Here is a 23677-nt window from a genome sequence, read left to right on the forward strand (position 1 = left end):
TCACAAAACCCATGCTGGCCTGGTCTTGGTGCCACGTCCCTGAGATACCTTACAGGAATCTTCACTGTGGGGGAGCAGGGCGGCCAATCCCGCTCCCCCTCACCAATGGATCCAGCCCAATGCCTATCAGGCCAAAGTAAGTTGTGACAAAAGCTATAAAATGAAGCATCCACACAGATTAACTTATTTACAATAGAATTAATCTTGCAATTGGGAAGGCAAAAACCCTGCACAGTCTTTTCCAATTGGTGTGCATATAAAATTCCTTCCCAGTCCCATTCACTGGCAACTACTTCTGCCACTGCAAGACAACTTACTACCAGGAGTGAGTGGGTGGGGAAGTCAGCAACTACAATCCTGGAGCCACATGGGAGCACTGTCTTTGGGAGCCTCAGGTTGAACTGGAGGCCGAACAAAGGAGAGATCTCAATCCCCCAACCCATCATTGTGCTGATTGGCTCAACAGTCAGAACAGAGCCTACAATTGCCCAACTGGACAGAGACTTTCCCTTCTTCAAGGTTCTTAAACATATGGAAACAGCTTACATACAAATAACTTGTAAGAATGAAGGCTGAATATGCATAGGTCAAGGGCAGGGCCATCAGGCATGATCCCATTCACCCATGTCAACACCATATGCATGTAAACAGGGGCTGGAGCTATATTTAGGGTGACCCTATGGAAAGGAGGACAGGGCTCCTGTATCTTTAACAGTTGTATTGAAAAGGGAATTTCAGAAGGTGTCATTTGTATATATGGAGAACCTGGTGAAATTCCCTCTTCATCACAACAGTTAAAGTTGCAGGAGCCCTGCCCTCTTTTGTATCTGGTCAAGATACAAATGCATACAAATGACAACTGCTGAAATTCCCTTTTCTATACAACTGTTAAAGATACAGGAGCCCTGTTCTCCATTTCATATGGTCACTCTAGCTATGTTGCGCTTCAGTGACTAGAATGATGGATGAAGGGTCAGGTGACCTGTCCTCAGTTTTCAGCTCTGCTTCCATCCTGCTTATTCATTTTGCCATTCCGTTTTAAATCTTGTCTGCTTTGTATATTTACAACATAAAATTATTGGCTCAATTACTGTTGATCACAAAAAGGATAATGTGGCTTTTTCTTACTTAAGGTTAGGTCCAATTAACAAACAAATGTTGAATTTAATTAGAACAAGATCATCTCTCTTCCTCCTTCTATAGGAAGAGGTAGGATCTCACACTCAGACAGATAATATTTTGAAAGCAACAAGGATGGTTTGATAAAAGCATTTCTGTCTGCAATACAAGGCTATATATTTCCTGTCTCAATGTGCTCCCTGGACAAGCTATTTTGTGGCTTTTGGCATGCTAGTAGCAGAACCTAGGAAAACTAAATTCCTCCTTGGAGAAAGAAAATAATGGCTGATTCAATTGAACTGCTACATTGTGCTGCAAGCATCTATTGGCTAGTGCATATGACATCACTGAAGCAAAGTGATGTCACAGGCACCATTCCCAGAGTAGTTTTGCAACTATATTGAAAGATACTTGAAATAGCAGGAAGCTATTTTTAAAATACTATAAAATTACTTGCTTTTCTCTTCTCCCTTATATTTAAACACAGTTTATTCCTTCTCTCTGATACCAGAACCAACATATCCTGCTTTTAATATATTTTTAAATGAGCAAACAGACTTTCTTCCCAACAAAGCCATGCATACAGCTTATATCCTGCTCTTCTTCACTAAGTGAACTCAAAGTGGCTCACATAATAACAAAAAACCTCCTATAGGTTCCATAGCATATCCATGATGCCCATAGATGTACTTTTTTATTGGCTGCTATTGTCCAAATGAGATTTGGACTAAAAAGGATAAAGTTGTTTGTGAAGTTACTTTAGGGATTGATTGGAAGACCCAGATCTTGCTTGACTTTTCTGTTACGTTGGTCCCTCCTTATCTCTTTCTTCCATCCCACTTCTGTGATGCTTATCTCTTAAAACAGGGTAATTCACTCATTATGCAACTCATGGGTCGCATCTTGCTCACTTACTAAAATAATTAAACAAGTTCCCTATTTCTTATGTGTCCCAGACAATGCAAATAATGCCAAAATTATTGGCTTGTTACAGCCCCGTACTTATCAAAACTCAGTCAGTTCTCCTTAGCAGCAGTAGACACTGCACAGAGAACATTCTGTTAGTTCTATAAGCTTCTCCATCTTTCAGGGATATGAAAGCCACAAGAAGGAAAGGAGGAAACTAGCCAAGACATACTCATTCCAAGCATGGCATAACATCAGTCACAACCACACACAGAAATTCCAGGTTTCTTGGGGAAAAATGTCAAGTAGAAAACTTTCTGCTAGGTTCTGCAGGAAGCTGTAATGAAACCCCTATAATACAATTACTAATAGTACCTGTATCTTTTCCCCAACAAGTACAAAAGCCGCTCCAGGGGTGATTTTGAGTTAGAAAACGGGCCACCAGGAAAAGGATGTGGCTGTTCTGCCCCTTAAATCCACAGCCTCCAAAGGGTTTGTTGTTGTTGTTGTTGTTTTGTTGTTGTTTTTAAAGCCAAGGAAAAGAAGCACATGACGATGCCACATCTAGTTTGGACCTGAGCCATTTTGGGGTGGGTGGGGGGTTCACACATATTCACAACTACTCCCTATCTAATAATAATGATGCCATTGTGAAGGCAGCTTGGGATTTACTGGCTAACATGTAAAAATAAGAAATAGACAAGATCATTCAAACTGATATAGAAAGGAAACTCCAGGTGTGACTGCCTGGGTGTTAATTCAAACATAACTGTCATTCTTTCACGAGGTGCCCTAAATATGATATGAATACTGATTCTTCCAGAGAAAATGCACTGAGGGTGTCATGGGAAAATACACACACACACATGCACGCACGCACACACACACACACACAGCACAGGACAATATGATCTTAACTCCCACTGGATTCCAGCCAGAAAGGAATTCAACCAGGCAGGCAGTATGATAATCACATCAGAACACCCAGAACTAGAAAATGGTACGAAACTTTAGAAAGTAGCAGCAGCAGCAGCAGCAGCAGCAGCAGCAGCAGCAACAACAACCCCAAAACATCAACCCCAAAACATAAGAGAATGGTCCATCAGAAAAATACATCCTTTCAACCTAGAAAATATTATTTCATCCTTAATAGTGTCTATAGTTACACAGGTCACTATCATTTTGTCATCTAGCAAAGGACTAGAAGCTTATATCTCATCCTTCAGTAACTTATAATGTTTCTGTTAACTGCCTCAGTACAGAAACTAGAAAAAAAGAGAGCGTCATTACACGGGAAAATCGTGTTTCCTTACCGTCGCTTTTCCGTCTGTGCATTTGTCTCTCATTACCTCCTCTTTTGAAAGAGGAAGTAAACAATGTGCACGTAGCCCATTCAGTTGGCCGTTTTGATGACGTTGCTTCTCCTGCACACAGCAGGAGATAGCGACAACTTCTGTCTTTAAAAATGTCGGACTTACTGGGGTGTTTTTTTGTGGCACGAAGAAGGCTAGAAGGGTTGGGAGGCACATGGCAGGCAGATGACATTGTGAGAGGGACCCGTGAAAATCTGTGAGTGGCCTGTATGCAATAAAACACTCGTCTGATGGAACTAAAAGTCTCTTATTTTTAGGGATGTGCACGGACCCCCCGATCCGCTTCTCTTCCAGATTCGCAACTTCCAGATTGGGTCCAATCCGCTCCGCTCTGCCTATGGTCCGCTCAGCTTCGCTGCGAAGCTCCGGATCCGGATCGGAGCTCTGCTTTCCCCCCCCCCCCATAGACTTGCATTGAAATCCAAAAATGCCTACAACTTTTTTTCTGTTAATGTTAGAAACCTCAAACTTGGCCCCATGATAGCTTATCCATGCATGCCAAGCCTCAAGCAAATCCAAGAATCCCCTGATTTTGGGGGAATTTTTGAAAATCCGACACCCCATTTTCAGAAATGGGATTTACTCCGACATTTTTACAGATAAAAACTTTGAAGTGGGCACCCTCACAGATGCCATCTAGATCCACATTCATGGCAAGTTTCAAGCAAATCCCATCATCCCCTGATTTTTGGTGGGGTTTTTAACCTTTAAAGCATCACCCCTAACCCCAATTCACACCCCTTTCAATATCTCCATAAATTTTCAAGTTAGAAACCTCAAATTAGGCACCATGACAGCTGATCCAGGTATACACATGCATGCCAAGCCTCAAGCAAATCCAAGCATCCCCTGTTTATTGGGGGATTTTTGAAAATCCAACACCCCATTTTCAGAAATGGGATTTACTCTGACATTTTTACAGATAAAAACTTGGAAGCATGCACCCTCACAGATGCCATCTAGATCCACATTCATGGCAAGTTTCAAGCAAATCCCATCATCCCCTGATTTTTGGTGGGGCTTTTCCCTTTTAACTCACCCTAATTCAAGTTCCATGCTAGAACTGAGTCAATTTTCATGTTAGAAACCTCAAATTAGGCACCATGACAGCTGGTCCATGTATACACATGCATGCCAAGTCCCAAGCAAATCCAAGCCTCCCCTGATCATTGGGGGATTTTTGAAAATCCAACACCCCAGTATCTCAGGAATTTTTAAAGCTGCAGAGAGCTCAATGGGCTTTCTTTCTTTATGGCCATTTCAAAGGACATCCCAACATGCCATGAATTGGGGAGTAGATAAACCTAAATATGAATCTTCTTCCACACTTGAAAAATTTATTTGGAACTTCAAAAAGTCTAAGTGAGTGCAGGAAGGACTTATCCCCTGAGTCAAAGCAAGACACACACAAACCATCCCTGCGAGGCAGGCACAGAGGAGGACAGGCAGCACTAGGAGCAAGCAGGCTGGAGGCTTGTGGGGTTGAACCACAAAACCCATCATGTAGTACAGCTCCCAGGCACCAGGCGGGCAGAGAGGCAAGCAGAGATGCCATAGATCTATGGGGAAGTCAGTCCCAGCAGATGCCCCACCACAACAGCACCCAGGCGGAGAAGGGAAGGCAGGCATGGAGCAGACATTTCTGGGGGCACAACGAAGTGAGCCAAGGATTGTTTCAAAGCCAGTAATGCAAACCATCCCTGCAAGGTGGGCACAGAGGAGGACAGGCAGCACTGGGAGCAAGCATGCCAGAGGCTTGTGGGGTTGAACCACAAAGCCCATCATGTAGTACGGCTCCCAGGCACCAGGCGGGTGGAGAGGCAGGCAGAGATGCCATAGATCTATGGGGAAATCAGTCCCAGCAGATGCCCCACCACAACAGCACCCAGGTGAAGGAGGGAAGGCAGGCATGCACCAGACATTTCTGGGGGCACAACGAAGTGAGCCAAGGATTGTTTCAAAGCCAGTAATGCAAACCATCCCTGTGAGGCAGGCACAGAGGAGGACAGGCAGCACTGGGAGCAAGCATGCCGGAGGCTTGTGGGGTTGAAAAAGGTACCTCTCATGCTTTTTTTAACCTATTTTTTTTTAAAAAAATAGCAAGCAAGCTGCAGCATGTAAAGTGCTGAAAATAGGCTCAAAATGACCCCCACCCATGACTCTCTAAGCACAGCAAGGTTCAAATAGATAGCTTGAAAAACAAAAAAGTTATCCACTAATCTTTTCTGCAATGCAATCCTATGGGAGAAAAAAATCCAAAATGGTGGGTGGAGCGCTCTGCGAAAAGAGAAGCGATCCGCTTATGGTTGCTTCTCTTCGCCATGCTTCTCCAGCCCCCCGATCCGCTTCCCCGCCTGTAGCAGAGGCGGATCACCCCGATCCACTTCTGCTTCTCCGTTCCAAGGAGAAGCGGATCACACCCCTACTTATTTTTAACTTGCTGCAGGGCATCCCCAGAGTAGAAAAAACTTGATTTGCATCTCAGTGCTTACCTGGAACATAATCTGACTACAGCCAATCAGATATCAAGTTTTCCTTTCTTGTTCAACTCTCAGAATGTACTTGTGCCAACTATCTATATTAGATCTGGAGAATTAGAATCAAGATCTGAGATTTAGATCTCTGGGGACTGAACAGTTAATGCCCTGCTTTCCCCAGCTTGAAAGAATTCTTCTCCTAGCTGCAACTATGTCTTGGAAAGTTCCCAAAGTTGGAAAAGAAAAACTGCAGTTCTTTAGGAAAGGGGGACAACACATATTCACACAAAAATGAACTCCCAGGTTTCATGTGAGCAGGTCTTCTATTTAACAGCCTGTCCAAGGCAAAAGAAAAAAGAGGAAGAAAGGATCAATGCCCTAAAACTGAGATGGCATCTACTTTAGGAAGAATGTTGCCTTCAGAGAAAGAGGCTCAAGTTGGTTTAGTTTCTCCTGGCCCTGATTCAGAGCAAACCACAAGCAAACATACTTTCAGTATAAATAAGACAGTGTGTCTCGCCAGTTAAAGCAATTCAAACATGAATGTAGCAATTTAATTGGTGCCAATTACTGTGTCTCGGTAGCATTAAGAATTCAGTCACAGTTCCTTAAAATCTTGCATGCTCTGAGAAAATGATGGTAGAGCTCGGGAAAGTGGCCCTGTATACCATTAGCAGTGTTAGGTTGGCAGCCTATCTTCTGGCTATGGTTTCCCACTAAACAAGTAGATACAAGAAAGGCTTATCCAAGCATAGAATCCAGGACATTGTAAAGTGTTACAAGAATCAGCAATTCTCTAGCACCCATTCCATGCCATTGAAAACATCTGTAGTCCAGGATTGCCTCCTCTTAGGAACAGAAACTAGCAGTGGAGGCTGGTGGCTCCGAGGTCAGTGGGATGGTGAATCTGCTCTGGGTTTCAGTCAGAACCAGACAGAACTCTAAAAGAGCTCTCCAAGATGCTTTGCTTTGACAGGAACCTGGAACAGATTTTCTGCCCACTGACGCTGGAGCCACCAGCCTCCACTGGAAACTAGGGCAATAGCTCTTCAGTCCCTAAAAATATGAATCTCAGATCTTGATTCAAACTCTCTTAATATAGCATTTTGTCATATTAGGATCTTAGGTTTTAGTCTTTGCTCCGTTCTTTTGTGTCTATGTAATTATTGCCCCATGACTTTATGGCTTGGGTCCAGGTTATCTGAAAGACCGTATTCTCCCTTATGAGCCTGCCCTTGCTTTGAGATCTTCTGGGGAAGCCCTTCTTTCAGTCCCACCATCTTCACAGGCGCGCTTGGTGGGAACATGGGAGAGGGCCTTCTCGGTGGCTGCTCCAGTGCTTTGGAACTCTCTTCCCGGAGAAGCTAGACTGGCTCACTCCTTGATGTGCTTTCGGAAGCAGGCAAAATTTTCTTTGTTCCAGCAGGCCTTTGGAAAATAATCTGGTCCTCCATCTATGTTAAGGACTTGTAAAATTGTCATGTATTTTAAACGTTTCATGTTTTAATATTGTATTTTTTTTTTAAATTACATTTCTTTTCCTAGGTTTTAAAATGTATGTTTTAAATTTTGTAAGGCCACCTTGAGGCCCAGTATTGGGCAAAAGGTGGGATACTACTACTACTAGTAGTAGTAGTAATAATAATAATAATAATAATAATAATAATAATAATAATGACTTTGTTCTCTAAATATTTGCTCAAAAATTTAAAAAAATCGTAAGTGAAAAAATAGCACAAGACAGGTTCAAGAGTACATTTATGCCTCACCCATTAAAATAATTTTATTCTTTATTCCTTTGCCTCTGCCATTTCCCAGTCCAATAGACATTGTTCCCTGCTTCTTTTCTTTTCTTTCTTTTTTTGCCCTTTACCATCTGGGATGCAGAAATAGTGGCAATGCTGGGACGCTGCTTCCTTTCCTAGTTAATCTGCTTTCGTCCTGAAAAAAGAACAATCCCATATTGCTTGAAAATTTACTGCTTGTACATGTAATAAAGTATTGTCTCCCTTGTTCTGTGATTTGTTTAACACTGACTATGAGATGGACGTGGTTACTAAAGATAGTAGTCTGTCTGTATAGCTAGCTTGGCTGTTTACTTATTTCAAACGTTTCAATGCTGCCTTTTCAAGGTGGCTTCATCAAAATGTTAAAATAGATGAAAACACAAGATAAAAAACACAGAATAGTGATCAAGCAAGAAAAACAACAGACTAGTCAATGAAAATAAAGGCTAATGAAAAAGATGTATCATGCACATTGGCGTGCAGACAGGGGGTTCAGGGGGTTCAGCTGAACCCCCTAATATGCTGCTGCCGCCATGTTTGCCCCGTCCCTGCCAAAATACCGGGGTTGTGGTTACTGGGCCCGCAGCAACCATAACTCCAAATTACCGGGCCTAAATTTCTCCCGTGAGTGGCGGCAGCCATCTTGAATCTCGCCCAAACTCACGCGAGATCTTGGCAGCTGGCTGGGAATTCTGTGAGACCCAGCCAACAGCCGAGATCTCACGTGAGTTCGGGCGAGATTCAAGATGGCCGCCGCGTGGGGTGGGCGATGAGAGCAAGGTGAGGGGTTGGGGGCTGCGTGCAACAATGCAGCCTCCAGCACCCCACCCCCCAGCTCAGAAGCAGCAGCAGCAGAAGCAGCAGCAAGAAGAAGCACAAGAAGCAGCAAGAAGAAGCAAGCAGGAGGAGGAGAAGATAGAGGAGAAGGCAAGACTGAGGTTTGTGTGTGAGAGAGAATGTGGGGGTGCATGGGGTCTTGGAGTGAATGCACGTGTGCATGTATGTGTGTTTTTGGAGTGAGTGATGCTGAGTGTGTGTATGTGTGTGCATGCACACGTGTGCTGACAGTGTGAGTGTATTGATGTCTGAATGGGATGCCTGGTTGTTTGACTGAATGAATGCATGTTTGTAGTGGGGGTGGCTGTAGTTTTCTGTGACTTGGGGGGATGATTTGGAGACAGAAAAAGTCCTACAGCTCCCAGCATGTCCCAGCCAGCATAGATGGCTTGGGCATTCTGGAAGTTGTAGGACTTTTTTTCTGTCTGAACAGGCAGAGAATTGAGCCCAAGGATGGTAACAATATATCATAGAATCATAGAATGGCAGAGTTGGAAGGGGCCTACAAGGCCATCAAGTCCAACCCCCTGCTCAATGCAGGAATCCACCCTAAAGCATCCCTGACAGATACTTGTCCAGCTGCCTCTTTAAGGCCTCTAGTGTGGGAGAGCCCACAACCTTCCTAGGTAACTGGTTCTACTGTCATACTGCTCTAACAGTCAGGAGGTTTTTCCTGATGTCCAGCTGGAATCTGACTTCCTGTAAGTTGAGCCCATTATTCCGTGTCCTGCACTCTGGGATGATCGAGAAGAGATCCTGGCCCTCCTGTGTGTGTCAATCTTTCAAGTATTTGAGGAGTGTTATCATGTCTCCCCTCAGGCTTCTCCTCAAGGCTAAACATTACCTCTGTTTCCTTTCCCCTCCGGGACACTCATACCTCTCCTGTCTGCACCCTCTCTCCCTCTTCTACCCCACACATAGGGGCATTTCTCTCTCTTCTTTCCCCAGGGCTTCCCCCTACGCCAATCCTCTTCTTCTGCCCTTATTTTATTTAGAGTATTTTTATTTAGAGTATTTTTATCCCGCACCTCAGCCTAAAAGTCTCCCGGAGCAGCTTACAATTGATCAGTAAAGAAGACTGATGTGCCCTTGTGACGGTTTCCCATCCTCTCTTTTCTCCTTCATCTCCTGTCTTCTGCCAATAGCCCCTTCGCGGCCTTCCAGAGATGCCCCTAGTTCCAGATCTCCTACACTCCCCCAAGTTTTCCAAATCTTGCCAGCCAGCCCTCTCTTACGCTAGGCTCGCAGCCACCCCTCGTCCTCACTATATTCACCCCAGAAGTCTCTTTCCTGGACCTCATTCCAAATTCTTTGCTCAGCAGCACACAGGGCAATCTTTTAAAATCATTATTAGGGCATTTGATGTATGGTGTATTCTCTGTATGGTGCTGGAACTTAAGATGACACTCATTGTTGTTAATGTGATAGAATCTGTTTTAAATGTGAATCTGTTTTAGTAAGTTTGGATTAGGTCATTATCTGATTAAATTTAAAGATGGTGAAAATTGACTGTATTTTTATTAGGGGTGTGCACGGACCCCCCGCTCCGCTTCACTTGCAGATCCGCCATTTTTCGGAGCGGGTCGCTCCGCCCCGCCCCCGCTCCGCCCACTTCCGCTCCGCTCCGCTCGGAGCTCCGGATCGGATCCGGAGCTCCGTTTTTGCCCCCCCATAGGGTTGCATTGAAAGCTAAAAAAGTAAACAACTTTTTTTCCGTTGAAGTTAGAAACCTCACGTTTGGCACCATGACACCTCATGGGCGTATACACACACACGCCAAGTTTCAAGGCAATCCCATCATCCCCTGATTTTTGGCGAATTTTTGAAAATCGGGCACCCCATTCACACCCCTTGGGATAGCTCCGTCAATTTGCATGTTAGAAACCTCAAACTCGGCACCAGGGCAGCTTATCCATGTGTCCACATGCACGCCAAGTTGCAAGCAAATCCCATCATCCCCTGATTTTTGGCGCGGCTCTACCCTCTAACGCACCTCCCATAACCCTAATTCACACCCCTTTAGATAGCTCCGTCAATTTGCACGTTAGAAACCTCAAACTCAGCACCATGATAGCTTATCCACGTGTCCATATGCACGCCAAGTTTCAAGGCAATCCCATCATCCCCTGATTTTTGGGGAATTTATGAAAATCGGGCACCCCATTCACACCCCTTGGGATAGCTCCGTCAATTTGCATGTTAGAAACCTCAAACTCGGCACCATGAGAGCTTATCCATGTGTCCACATGCACGCCAAGTTGCAAGCAAATCCCATCATCCCCTGATTTTTGGCATGGCTTAACTCACCCCAAATTGTCCCATTCTACAACTACGTCAATTTGCACGTTAGAAACCTCAAACTCAGCACCATGATAGCTTATCCACGTGTCCACATGCACGCCAAGTTTCAAGGCAATCCCATCATCCCCTGATTTTTGGGGAATTTATGAAAATCGGGCACCCCATTCACACCCCTTGGGATAGCTCCGTCAATTTGCATGTTAGAAACCTCAAACTCGGCACCATGAGAGCTTATCCATGTGTCCACATGCACGCCAAGTTGCAAGCAAATCCCATCATCCCCTGATTTTTGGCGCGGCTTAAACTTTTTAACTCACCCCAAATCAAGTCCCATTCTACAACTACGTCAATTTGCACGTTAGAAACCTATCCTTTGGTCCCATGACAGCTTACCCATGTGTCCCCATGGACACCAAGTTTCAAGGCAATCCCATCATCCCCTGATGTTAGGGGAACTTTTGAAATTTGAACACTCCAGTATGTCAGGGATTTAAAGTTGCAATTGCAGACAGCTCAATGGGGCCAGTTCCAAGGCAATCCCAACATGCCACGAGATAACCCTAAATCTTCTGGCACATTTGAAAAAGGGATTATTGAATTTGATAAAGTCTAAGTGAGCGCAGGAAGGACTTCTCCCCTTAGTCAAAGCAAGACACATACACCATCGCTGCAAGGCGGGAAGGGGAGAAGGGAGGGAAAGCAGGCAGGCAGCATGCATTGTAGTGCCGCAAGGATGGCTTGAGCACTAACGCATAGCAAACCAACCCATAAGTGGGCGCAAAGTGAGGCAAAGATGGCTGGTTCTTTCTTTCTAAGCCAGCAGTTACGCCTTGAGGGGCACAGAGGAGGACGATTGGGAGCAAACCAGGCACCAGGCGGGCAGAGAGGCAGGCAGAGTAGGCGAGGAGTCAGTCCTGGCAGATGCCCCACCACAGCAGCACCCCGGGGGAGGCGGGCAGGCAGGCAGGCAGGCTGCGGGCATTTCTGGGGGCACAAGGAAGTGATGGCTGGTTTCTAAGCCAGCATTGCAGTTAGTCACGCATTGCAAACGCAAACCATCCCAGCGAGTCGGTCACCGAGGAGGACAGGCTAGCAGAGGGGCAGGCAGAGTGACATGTCATAGATCTAGTATTGGGGAGGAGTCAGTCCCGGCAGATGCCCCAACACAGTAGCACCCTGGGTGGGCATTGGAAAACGCCATCTTGTGGGTCAATACTTCCCCCACCCCATGTCCTGCAGGGTTGCCTGCCTAACCCTTGTGGGGATGGGAGATGGAGAGCTTAGAGTGGCAGTGCCAGCAGCAGCCTTCGGCTTTCCCCTGGAACCAGTCGCCTTGCCCGCCTCTTTCCCCAGCAAGATCGCCTGGTGCTGCCTATGAAGATGCATCTTCATGCTGCTGGTTCCATAATGCCCTGTCGATGAACCCCTGCTTAGGCTGAGTTTGCAGTGGCGACAGACAGCAAAGCGGGGATCCGCTCCCAACTCAAAGTGGTCCCACACGATGCTTGTCTTTCGTTTCCGTGGTGACACCACCAATTGCCCGCCTGAGCTCTCTGGTGTTGCCACAGAAACAGGGGTGTGGGATGAGACTGGGGAGAGAGCCTCGGCCTGCTGCTGCTCCTCCTCAGCCCCCACATCCTGGAGGCCCACCGCCTCCTCCTCCTCCCCCCCCTCCACTGTGCTGAGGACCTCGTCTAGGTCCATCAGCGGGCTCGTGGGCTGAAAGGAGAATGAAGGAGTTGGGGATACTCCTCCTCCTCTAATGGCACTGCTGCCACGTGCCTCTTGCAAACGGGCACTTTTCCCATTCCCACCCTCAAAAAGAGAACGCCGGGCACAAGTTGCAGAAGAGAGTGGCTCTGCCTGCTGCTTGTCCTGCTTCTGTTTTGGAGCAGTCAGCCAAGGAGTTGCCCGTTTGAGTTTCACAGGAGGAGAGGAAGCCTGCTTACTGCTGGCAGACTGAGCCTTGCTGCTTTCAGCACGCCTGCTTCCTCTTTTCATGATGACTAACAAAATATTAATACTACTAATACTATGTATAAGGTACTACTAAGAATATGTATAAGAAGAATATAATATGTTTAAATGTAGGGAAATGGGACAAGAACAATAAAATATACTACTACTAATATGTATGAGAATATACTAATATATATATATATATATATATATATATATATATATACTACTAAGAATATCTACAAGAATATAATAATATGTTTTAGAATATTACTAATAAATGTAGGGAAATGGGACAAGAAATGGGACAACCACTACTATAAGAAGAACAAAATATGAATACTACTACTAATATGTATGAGAATGTATACTAATAGACTACTAAGACTATGTCAAAGAATATAATAATAATATGTTTAAGAATAGGGAAATGGTGTGCGTATGCTTTCCCCAAAATGCTCAATCTGTGGCTGCCTGTTGAACTTGACAAAAGCAGCCCACTCCGTCGAAGTTACACAGAGAAGAAAAAGAGAATCCAATTTTTTTGGTATATTTGGTATATAGAAGATAGAAGGAAACACAATCAGGATTTAAGAGAGGGGAGGGGGGAAAAGAACCAACCACTACTATAAGAAGAACAAAATATGAATACTAATATAATATGTATGAGAATATATACTAATGGACTATGTGAAAGAATATAATAAAATATGTTTAAGAATATAAATGTAGGGAAATGGGACAAAAAGTGTGTGTATGCTTTCAAAAGAAAGCTTTCACAAAAGCAGAACAGTCAGGCTTTAATACAGGGAAGGGGGGGGCAACCAACCCAACCACACACTCCAAAATTCAAAAATAAAGTTTATATTAAATCAAAGTAAGGGGAAAACACAGGGCAAACTAAGCTACAAGTCAGAAAGAAGCAAACAAACACACACACGCGCCAAACTAAACCTATCCTAATCTATCTCCAAAGTCCAAAGCAGGAGCACTAACTAACTAAGTGTTCCCTCCACGAACGCCAACCCACAAAGAGACACAAAACAGAAAGTTCTCAGGGTGGGTCTGCCTTAGTCCCCCCTCCAACGCTGGGATTGGAGGAGGATGCTTTCTGAGGAGATCAATTCTCATCAGGATTGGGAGTTGAATGTGCCTGTCATCGCTTCCAAAAAAATAAATAAATAAATAAAAAAACCCCAAACCCCGATTTTTAAAAAAATATTGCACGTGAACCACAGCACGCAGAAAGTTGAGAGTGGTCTCAAAATGACCCCCATCCACGACTCTCTGTGCACAAGAATTTTCAGAACGATAGCTTAAACCCCCCCCCCAGTTATCCCCGATTCTTTCCCTCAATGCAATCCTATGGGCGAAAAGCCGAAACGCAGTTTGAGCCCCGCGGTTGACCCGATTTTTAAAAAAATATTGCACGTGAACCACAGCACGCAGAAAGTTGAGAGTGGTCTCAAAATGACCCCCATCCACGACTCTCTGTGCACAAGAATTTTCAGAACGATAGCTTAACCCCCCCCCCAGTTATCCCCGATTCTTTCCCTCAATGCAATCCTATGGGCGAAAAGCCGAAACGCAGTTTGAGCCGCGCGGTTGACCCGATTTTTAAAAAAATATTGCACGTGAACCACAGCACGCAGAGAGGTGAGAGTGGTCTCAAAATGACCCCCATCCACGACTCTCTGTGCACAAGAATTTCCAGAACGATAGCTTCAAAAACAACGTAGTTATGCGCGATTATTTGCCGCAATGCAATCCTATGGCGAAATGTTTTCAAGATGGCGACCGGAGCGCTCCGACTGAACTCGGAGCTCCGAAAAATGGTCGCTTCTCTTCGCCTTGCTTCTAGGGGGTCCGCGGTCCGCTCCTACTCCGCCTCTGGGTAAGGCGGAGCAGGCCAATCCGCTACTGCTTCTACGCTCCTAATCGGAGCGGAGCACATCCCTAATTTTTATATATGCCTGGTTATCACTACAGCAAAAAAATAGTATTCAGAGTCTCCATTTTAAAATGTGTATTTTTAAAGTACAGATTACTTGTTAATTAAAAAAAATACAGTTTACTTCAGTTTTCGTTTATTTTGTTTGTTTGATGAATGAAAAAAAAGTCCTTTATTATTATATATTTATTATTTAATCAATGTTTACCTTAAAAAAAATATCCCTGGCTGAACCCCCTAATGAAATGTGCTGCGCACGCCTATGATCATGCAGCACACCCAGAGCCAGCAAGGAGAGGGGAAACGGGGGACATGTGTCCTATTTTACAGAGGATGACTAAAGGATTGTCAGAGGACAGTCCTCTGTTTGAAAGCATCCTTGCTTTGAAGAGCTGTCTGGTCCAAGTCCAATTCAAAGATAAGGAACCATAAGGAGGATGAGCAGCAAGGGCCTTAAAGTTGCCCATCCACAGTTACCACCTGGAAGCAGCTGTCTGAACAACCAGACAATGCAGGGATGATGAATCTATACATGATGAATTGGTCGCCTGATTGGTCACTGTCTGCCTGGGCAGGGGGGAGGGGGCTGGCCCATGAGCCCAATGGCCACCAGAACACCCCTGCCTCCAGGTGTGGAGAAGAATCTCTCTTTTGCTGGGGGGAAGTTCTCCCTTCTCTTGGCTTCAAGCCCCGTGAGGTAAGGGAGAAAAAGCCAGGGAGGGACAAGCAGCGGCGGTGGCTCCCCACCTCCATGATCCATATAAACCCTGCACTCACTCTTTGGCATGGGGATAATGAGGCACAACCCTGCAGGAGTGAAACTGCGGGGATTTGGGGACTTGTGGCACCAATGCACCATTGTCAACACAGCCCCCAGGTCACCTGGTCAATCTTCCCCAGTATGCTCAGATGTATTGTACTTCTGCCGTAATTATAGCAATTATTTCTAAATTTACACCAATACACAAAAACTACCATATGCAAATTTTATGTAAATCACTGCTCACTTTTGTCCTCTTTTTTTGGTGTTGTATTTCTTCTGTTTTTGATGATGCGTAAGTGGCCACCCTAGGAGGGAACTTTGCACATCTGGGCAGACGCTATTCCACAGCCTTGGAGAAATGATGTAAAAGCCCTGCTTCTAGCTGTGACAGTTCACACCTCATGTGGAGTAGGAGCATAAAGCAAGACCTGATTAGATTATCAGAGTTGGAATGGAGGCTGATACACATCCCTTAAGCATTCTGATGGCTACCACCTACCACAGTGGCATTGCACCCTGAACTGAAATACGTAAATCCAAACCTCTATGCACACCTACAAACATTTCAATTTATGCACTAAAACAACTGCATTTTCCTCCTCTAACTACAGCTGCTTGTACTACATCAAACATCACTCTTGCAGAGGGAGGCTGATTTTTGAAATAGCTCTTCAGGTTGCATATAGCAAGATTAGGAATATTGCTATGCATGTAGGAAGCATGGAGAACAGACCTACACTTTCTGAGTCCTATTCAAAGAATATCAAAGCATAAATTTAATTATGCCCTGTTTTCTCGTCATTTCAGAAAGGGCTTTCTAGAGCTGTTTCAGCTTTCAGTCTAAGGAAACAATGCACAGTTCATACATTCCCTTCAAAAGTTTTCTCTTTGGGATTTGTCTCTCACACACCCCTTTTTTAAAATTAAGTAAATAAATAAATAAAATGAATTCCCAGCAGTATTTGGCTCCAAGTTCTGCCTCACTGGGACAAGCTAGCCCAAAACAATGTCAAAGTTAAAACAAAGGCTGCATCCATTAAAATCATGAGAACATTCTCAAAAAAGCATAACAGGGATAAAGGACACAAACCACAATTCCCAGGTCATAGAGTTACAGCTTGGCCTGGTTGTTTTGTGAACCTTGGGAGCGGTGGGCGGGCAAGGAGCATCAACAGCACACTGTTGGCACACTGGAGTTGGAGGGGATGGAGGAACTCAGTAGAACTACTAGTGTACAGTCTACTTATTTGGAAACAGCTTTATGAAAGCAATAGTTTTCTTCTATTTGTGAAGAAAACATGTTGCATGGAGAAAAGTAATATGTGAATGATCAAATCAGCCTACAGCCAGTGGCAATTCCTGCTATATCATGATGACTGTGTCAGTGCTGCTACAGGAAGTGCTGATGTCCATATCCAATAATCAGTGAAGTTTATACGGTATGTTTCTCCATGAGATCTTGGCACTTGGTGAGCTTACTTATAGAATTAAAGTACTGTATAGACCAGCTGTTTACCTGGAATACTAAGAAAAGCCCTAAAACATTCACAGGTTCACATTTTGTGTTTGCTCAGTGTTCATTCATCTGGAATAACTACCATCTTGAGCTTTGTATACACTCTGATATAAATTAATCTCTATTTATTTATTGGATTTGTATGCCGCCTAACTGGCAAATACCCTCAAGGCAGTCTACAATAATAAAATCAAACAACAATAACAAAATAACAGTAAATAAATAAATAAATAGTAGAACAATAAAAGTATCAAAATGAAACAATATTAAGCATTATAAATGGTTAAAACACTGAACAGCCAGCAATAAAATTAATACAGGAACAGATTAAAGATTAAATGCCTGCTTAAAGAGGACAGTCTTAACCTGGCAAAGAAGTCGCCAGGTGGATCTGCCTGGGGAGGGCCTTCCACAGATAGGGGGCCACTACAGAGAAGGCTTTTACCTTGGTAGCCACCATTGCACCATTGTGGATGATGACACACAGAGAAGAGCATCCAAAGATGATATTAGCAATCAGGCAGAAACATATGGGACTTCATCACAAGCATGTTCTAAAAGGATAGGGGAAATTAAACTTCTTTCTAAACAACCATTAAATATGAATATTTCAGAAGTTTTAGAAGTGAATGAATGGGTAATGATGCTAGCACATGCTGTCATTGAATGTGCTGATGCTATCATACAAAAATGGTTAGGGAAAACCAACATGTCATTTGAAATGTGACAAGCAGTTTGGAAATTTTCCAAAGTCTTTTGAAAGAAAACCAATGCTGCTACTGGGGGGAAAAATAATTTTTTTTCACTAGGGTTGATCGACTACTCTAATCATGAAGATCCATGAAGGTCTCCCCTCAGAACAGATGTGGCACTGTCTGCCATGATAATCCTTTAGAGGGAAACAGGGAAGGGATGCTAGAATCATCCTTGAATTTTCTATTCAAGGCATTTATGTAAACTCGTCATGAACCTCCAGTTTCATTTCTGTGTTTAAAGAGCACTTTCGTTGAGGTGTTTTTTTTAGAGCAGGGAAAATGCAGTATTATTTGTGAAAGTGAAAGAAAATGCTTTTTCTACTTGTGTGTTTTCTCTATTCCATTATACCACAGTGTGACCTAGAGGTTATGTGGCAGAAAAACTGGAAAGAAAATGTTCTTCATGCAGTGCTTAGATCTCAATTCTGCAGCAAAACCAAAAGTAGATCCAGGGCATTAACAGCCTTGAGTAGAAGAGCCCTTACTTCTCCTTGCTTAAAATGGATGGTAATCGCTGTCAGAGTTGACAGAACAGATAATTTGAACATAGGATGTTTGCAAGTTCTGATACAGCAAAAGGACGTTGTGTCTGCAGTTGTGTGTTAGATGTGCATTTCTCTCCCATGCATCCTGCTTCCTTGCACATGAAGCCCAATGCAGAAAGGCCTTGGCTGAGCTCTGAAATGGTCTACAGCAGGGTCCAGCTTGGGTGTAAGTAGATGAGGATCAGAAGGGACAGAGATGTGCTCAAAACTAGGCTAGATGAAGCAGACTTATGCCAGGAGTAAAGAGCCAGAGGCTAGTGTGGAGTCAGAGCTAGGCAGACCCAGGCAGAAATTGGCAATAGACAGCTGTACCAAAAACAGGTGAAAGGTCAAAAGCAAGCAGCAAAGCAGCAGTCAGGAAAAGAGACCAGGCAGTCCCCAAACTCAAGACCAATTGTATTATTTATTTATTTATTTATTTATTTATTTATTTATTTATTTATGACATCATTTATGTACTGCCTTTCAGTCCCTATAAGGTCCCTGATAGGATGACTTGGTTAAGGGCTTTATAGGACCTGGTATTTTCCAATTGGCTTGTATAGTCAGCTGGCAGTATTCAAGCTGGGAGGTCAGCTGACCCTCTTGAGGCTGTAACTGCAGCTTAGAGGGCAATCTTTCCCCTAAGACCTACTCTGCTTGGCCTCCTGAAGATCAAGAGTGCTGGAGGATCAAGTAGGGTGGCCAGGGCCTTAGCTAGACCTAAGGTTTATCCCGGGGTCATCCCTGCCTGCTCCTGGGATATCCTGTGTGTCATTTGCATGAACAGGGATGACCCCGGGACGATCCCGGGATAAACCTTAGGTCTAGCTAAGGCCCAGGATTCCTTTTTCATACCTGGGCTTGGGGCATGTGCCCTGGAGTCATCTTGGCATCTGGGCTATGCTGGAGAGGTCTTGTCAGAGGGGGAAAGGTGAGGTGTAGAACAAACAATTGAAACCTTAAAGCACTGCCTTCTTCATTGCCTTGGATTGGAAAGCTGTCAGTTTTTGTGTGTGTATGGACTGTAGATTGAGCTATTCTCATCTAACACTTTTGGATCCTTATTATCTTGAGTAGCTTTATGGAAGTTACTCTGTATTTTGTCTAGTTCTCACTCAATCCCACCCATGTTCTTCATGACTGCAGATCTGAGGACTTCACACAACAGTATAACAGTATAACAGTATAACCTTAATTCCACTTTCATAACAATCAATGGCTCAAAAGAAGTCATAGTAACAGGATGACATTACATATAGATAGTATTACAGCACAACCTTTTCTGTAAACTACATTTCTATAAAGACTTCAGCCCATGTGACTTTTCTTTATTTTTAAACTTAATTTTAAAGCAGAGAACCTCACAATATTACTGAAATGTTCACTCCTGTAACACTGTAAAATCTCACACAATACAGACACTTAAGCAAGTGGCACTGGTACGTCTTTCTAGTATGGATCACAAGGGTACCCATCTCAAACAACACTACACATCAGTTGAGATCAAAGATGTAAATCATCAGTCAACTTACTGACACGCAATAAAAAATTGTCTTTTGAACTGCTGGCTGTGAAGACAGTAAAACATTATCATACCCAACCACACTAGAGAAGGAAGGTGCTGCCTTTACAGTTTTCCCTTAGTGCTCAATGCATATCACATACATTATCTCAAACGTCATCACACAGCAAACCAGGCCAGTATTAACTGTTGTTGCCAACCATATTACAAACTGGGGTTGAAGTACCTGAGATCAGTGGCTTGTCTAAGATTGGGCTCAGATGACACAATAGTCTACGGTTGATTAAATAGTCCACAGTAGACTAAATAGTCCACCGTTGAGTATTGTGTCATCTGTTGGGGAAAACTATGCCACAGTTGGTTATTTCGAGAAATAACCAATAAATCAGCTGTGTGCAGAGTTGATTACCTGCACAACCATTGATTATTGTGTCATGTAGCGGGCTCCATTGATTATTTCCCCTGTCTACAGAGTCGCAAGGCAAGAGAGGCAGACACCCCCGCCATTCCTGCCCAGCCCACTTGGGGAGTTGCTGATCATACCATCCCTTGGTGGGGTGCCATGATCCGCGGTGCCCCATGCCCTTCCTGGGACAGGCACATGCTGTCCCTGGGTGGGGCACTGCCAATTGTGGCACCCCACATGTTCCACGGATGTGGATGGCCCTCTTCTCCAACCCTGCCACAGAGGTGCTGGTGACTGTGAACAGGGGATGCTAGGCATTCCTGCTGCCGCTTCAGAGAGGCAGGAGCTCCTAGTGTTCCCCATCACCAGCTGCTACCACTTTGCGATGAAGGTGATTTGGGGGGACAATGTCAGGAGTGACTCTCCTGACATCATCTCTCTACATCCTTGCATAACAACAGATAGGGAAGGAGGCGTTACAGAGGGATACCATCCCCAGTCCAGGATGGTATGCCCCTTGCAACGCCTCCTTTCCCATTTGTTGTGAGAGAGCTGTCAGTATCTCTCTCTGCCCTCGGTCGCACAACAAATGGGGAAGGAGGCAGCACAGCATGAGACTACTCCATGCCACTGCCTCCTTCCCTGGCAGACGGATCTCCTCCATGACAGGCGAGGCGACCCGTCCACCACTTCTTGCTTTGGTGGCAGGCGCAGCACATCTTTCTCCACAGCTGCCATTGTAGCAAGAAGGAGGCAGGGGAGTATCTCTCCCACCCTCTGCCCCTCCCCACGGAATCGTGGCACCCCATAAGGTAAGGGAACCAGGATAGGCATTCAGTGAGAGGGGGGAGAGAGCAATAGCCAACCCTGCCCCTATAACCTCCTCCATGGATGAGTTATTAGCATGTCGCCTAAGCGCAACATGTGAATAGTGATATGTGGAGTGGACTATAAGGGCAGGGTTGGTTATTATGCTGTCTGAATGCGCCCTAAGAGTTCATAGGTGGATTGAGAATTGAGCTGAGAATTTCTAGCACCGGGCTCATGCTCCGTGCTACACCAGCACATCCTCAAGTACTTTGGTTGCTGTTAAAGTACCAAGGCAATAGGTCATGTCTCTTAGAGTATGGTGTATCCATTTTTACACCATGAGAAACGCTGGTGTGTGAATTCATTTAGTCCTATATAAGAAATGGAGATGCCTGGAAGGAAAGATAGGTCAGCGGCAGAGCACATGTTTTGCATGCATGAAATACCAGGTTCAATCCCCAGCATCTCCTGGAAAGAGAAAGAGAAAAGCAGGGAGGGGGGTGGGAAAGGAAAGAAAGGATCAGGGAGGTAGCAGCAGGTCAGGTGAAGACCCTGGTCCTGAGATCACAGAGTAGAACAATATTGGGCTAGATGGACAAATAGTCTGATCGGTATAAGCGTCCTGTGGTTATTAGAGTGGTAGCTATGGTCACTCTGTCCAATTGTCAGCACCTGTATGAAAGTGACATGTACTATTAGACCAATCCCTTTTGGTGCTTCCAAGATGTTGAGCTTCAGAACAATATTTTCGCACATCAGGTTCATGGGCGTTATCTTTTACTAACAAAAGCAGACCTAATAAGAGGACTTCGTATCTCACAGCGTAGAAGTTCTCTCCTGTTATTAAGCACAGAGGTCTGCTGCGCGTGTGCACCACAGAGGACTCTTCAGTCTTGTTAACAACCTTTGCAAGAAGCAACAGGCTGCCTACCCACACGCACACGGACGCAATCCCCGCCACTGCCTTTTTCTTTTCTGGAGCTTGCAAGATACAGCGAACAATTCCCTCGTTTAAATGCTATCCATTGCTTCTCGGAGGGACGTTTTCAAACGGGGAGACGGAGACGGAGATTCCATTTCAATATCCCCAACGTTCTTCGTTCCATTGTATCTATTGGGCTGAAGGTTCAGCTCTTATTCTTTCCTCGTTTCCCTTTGAAGACAATCCCTGAAATCTGCTCTGCGCGGCGATGCCCTTTGGAAAGCAGCGAAAGAAAGAAAAGGGAGGCAGAAAAGGACGGACGCGGGAGTCTGCAAAGGAAAACTGGCTGGCTTTGGCCTTTTGGAAGGGAACAGCCACTGCGGGCTCTCCACATCTGGATTTGCTAAAAGAGTTTCCATTCGCAGCTCGCTTTCAGGCTGGAAAAGCAAAGCGGAGGTTAACTGATGAGAGCAAAGGAGACCGCTTGGGGCTTACCTTACTCCGCAGAGGGGCAGAACTGCTCTCGCCAAAGAGTGCCCAGAACTTGCGGCGCCTTTACGCCCACCCCCTTCTCTTCTCTTTCTCCTCAAGTTTCCCCGGTTGCCTTGAGTACACGGCCGACGCTTTCTTCAGCTGAGCTCGGCAGCCCTTTCCCAAACGTGTGGGGAGGGAGTCCTGAGCCCGGAGAGGCGGGGCTGAGGCGGCGGCGGAGGGGGGTGTCGTCCCGACTCCCCGCTGTCCAGCGCTCCCGCCGCCTTGTTAGTGCCTCTAGCTGTGCATTTTATTGCCCCCCTCCCCGCCCCACCGTCCCGCTCCCTCAGCATCCGACACAGCATCCAAGGCTGTGCTGCTACCCCGTAGCCCGGCTTCCACAGCAACAAGAAGAAAGTCTTAGCCAGGCATGCGTGGTTTTGTGGTGGTGCTTTTCCGTTTTGTTCTAAATCCTACTTGGCTCAGCTTTTGGTCCACTCTGGAGAAGGAGAAGAAAGCTGGATCCTTTGCTTTTTATTTTTTGGAAGAGAGGGACACACACACACACACACACACACACACACACACACACACAGGGAGATCTGAGGAACAGCTTCAGTTGGCAGACACAACAAACACGGCGCAGGCCAAGGCGAGAGAGTGACAAGCAGAACTTCACTTTGTAAAACTGGGCAGGAGAGGGTGAGGGGAGCCTCTGTTAAAGCTCCCGGCTCCTTCCTCCAAGCAAAACAAAAACACCCTGAGGCAAAAGTGTGGGGTTTTCCACGTTTCCATTCAAGACAGAACTTTTAAGGATCTCTCTCTCTCTCTCTCTCTCTCTCTCTCTCTCTCTCTCTCTCTCTCTCTCTCTCTCTCTCTCTCTGTGTGTGTGTGTGTGTGTGTGAACTGCTTTCAAGCTTTGCTTCCCCCCACGCCAGCCTCAAGCCTCCATACTTTCCTCCCCTCGCCCTCCTCTCTTCTCCCCTTTCTCAGGATATGAGGGGACGTTTAGAAAATCCGCTGCCCACGCCAGCCTCTGACTCATGTTTTTATTTAAGAAGGGCCTTCAACTGGCGCCACATATCAAAATCACTGCGAGCGCCTGCTGCCCACCCCCCCGTGCGCGCCCCCAGTCCAGGCCCTGGCACCTTCCCTGCACGGGCATGGAGGGTGGGCGAGGGGCGCTGTAGTGAGGCCCCTGACAGAAAGCGGACGCGGCAGGACTCGCTCAGCCCCTTATCGCAAGAGATATGGTTTTTGCTACAGGGCTGTTTC

The 23677-nt window shown here is 45.3% G+C and overlaps 1 protein-coding gene across 1 annotated transcript in view; it reads right to left on the minus strand.

The window, feature by feature from the left end:
* The window catches only part of PDGFRB (platelet derived growth factor receptor beta), a 91297-nt gene extending 68732 nt beyond the window's left edge, over window positions 1–22565 (minus strand). Inside the window, exon 1 of the mRNA XM_063120858.1 lies at window positions 22427–22565. The gene's annotated coding sequence lies outside the window, so the exon portion shown is untranslated. The remainder of the gene's footprint in view (window positions 1–22426) is intronic.
* Window positions 22566–23677: the final 1112 nt, after the last annotated feature.

This window comes from Elgaria multicarinata, chromosome 3 (assembly GCF_023053635.1).
Source record: "Elgaria multicarinata webbii isolate HBS135686 ecotype San Diego chromosome 3, rElgMul1.1.pri, whole genome shotgun sequence".
In the NCBI taxonomy this organism is placed as follows: domain Eukaryota; kingdom Metazoa; phylum Chordata; class Lepidosauria; order Squamata; family Anguidae; genus Elgaria; species Elgaria multicarinata.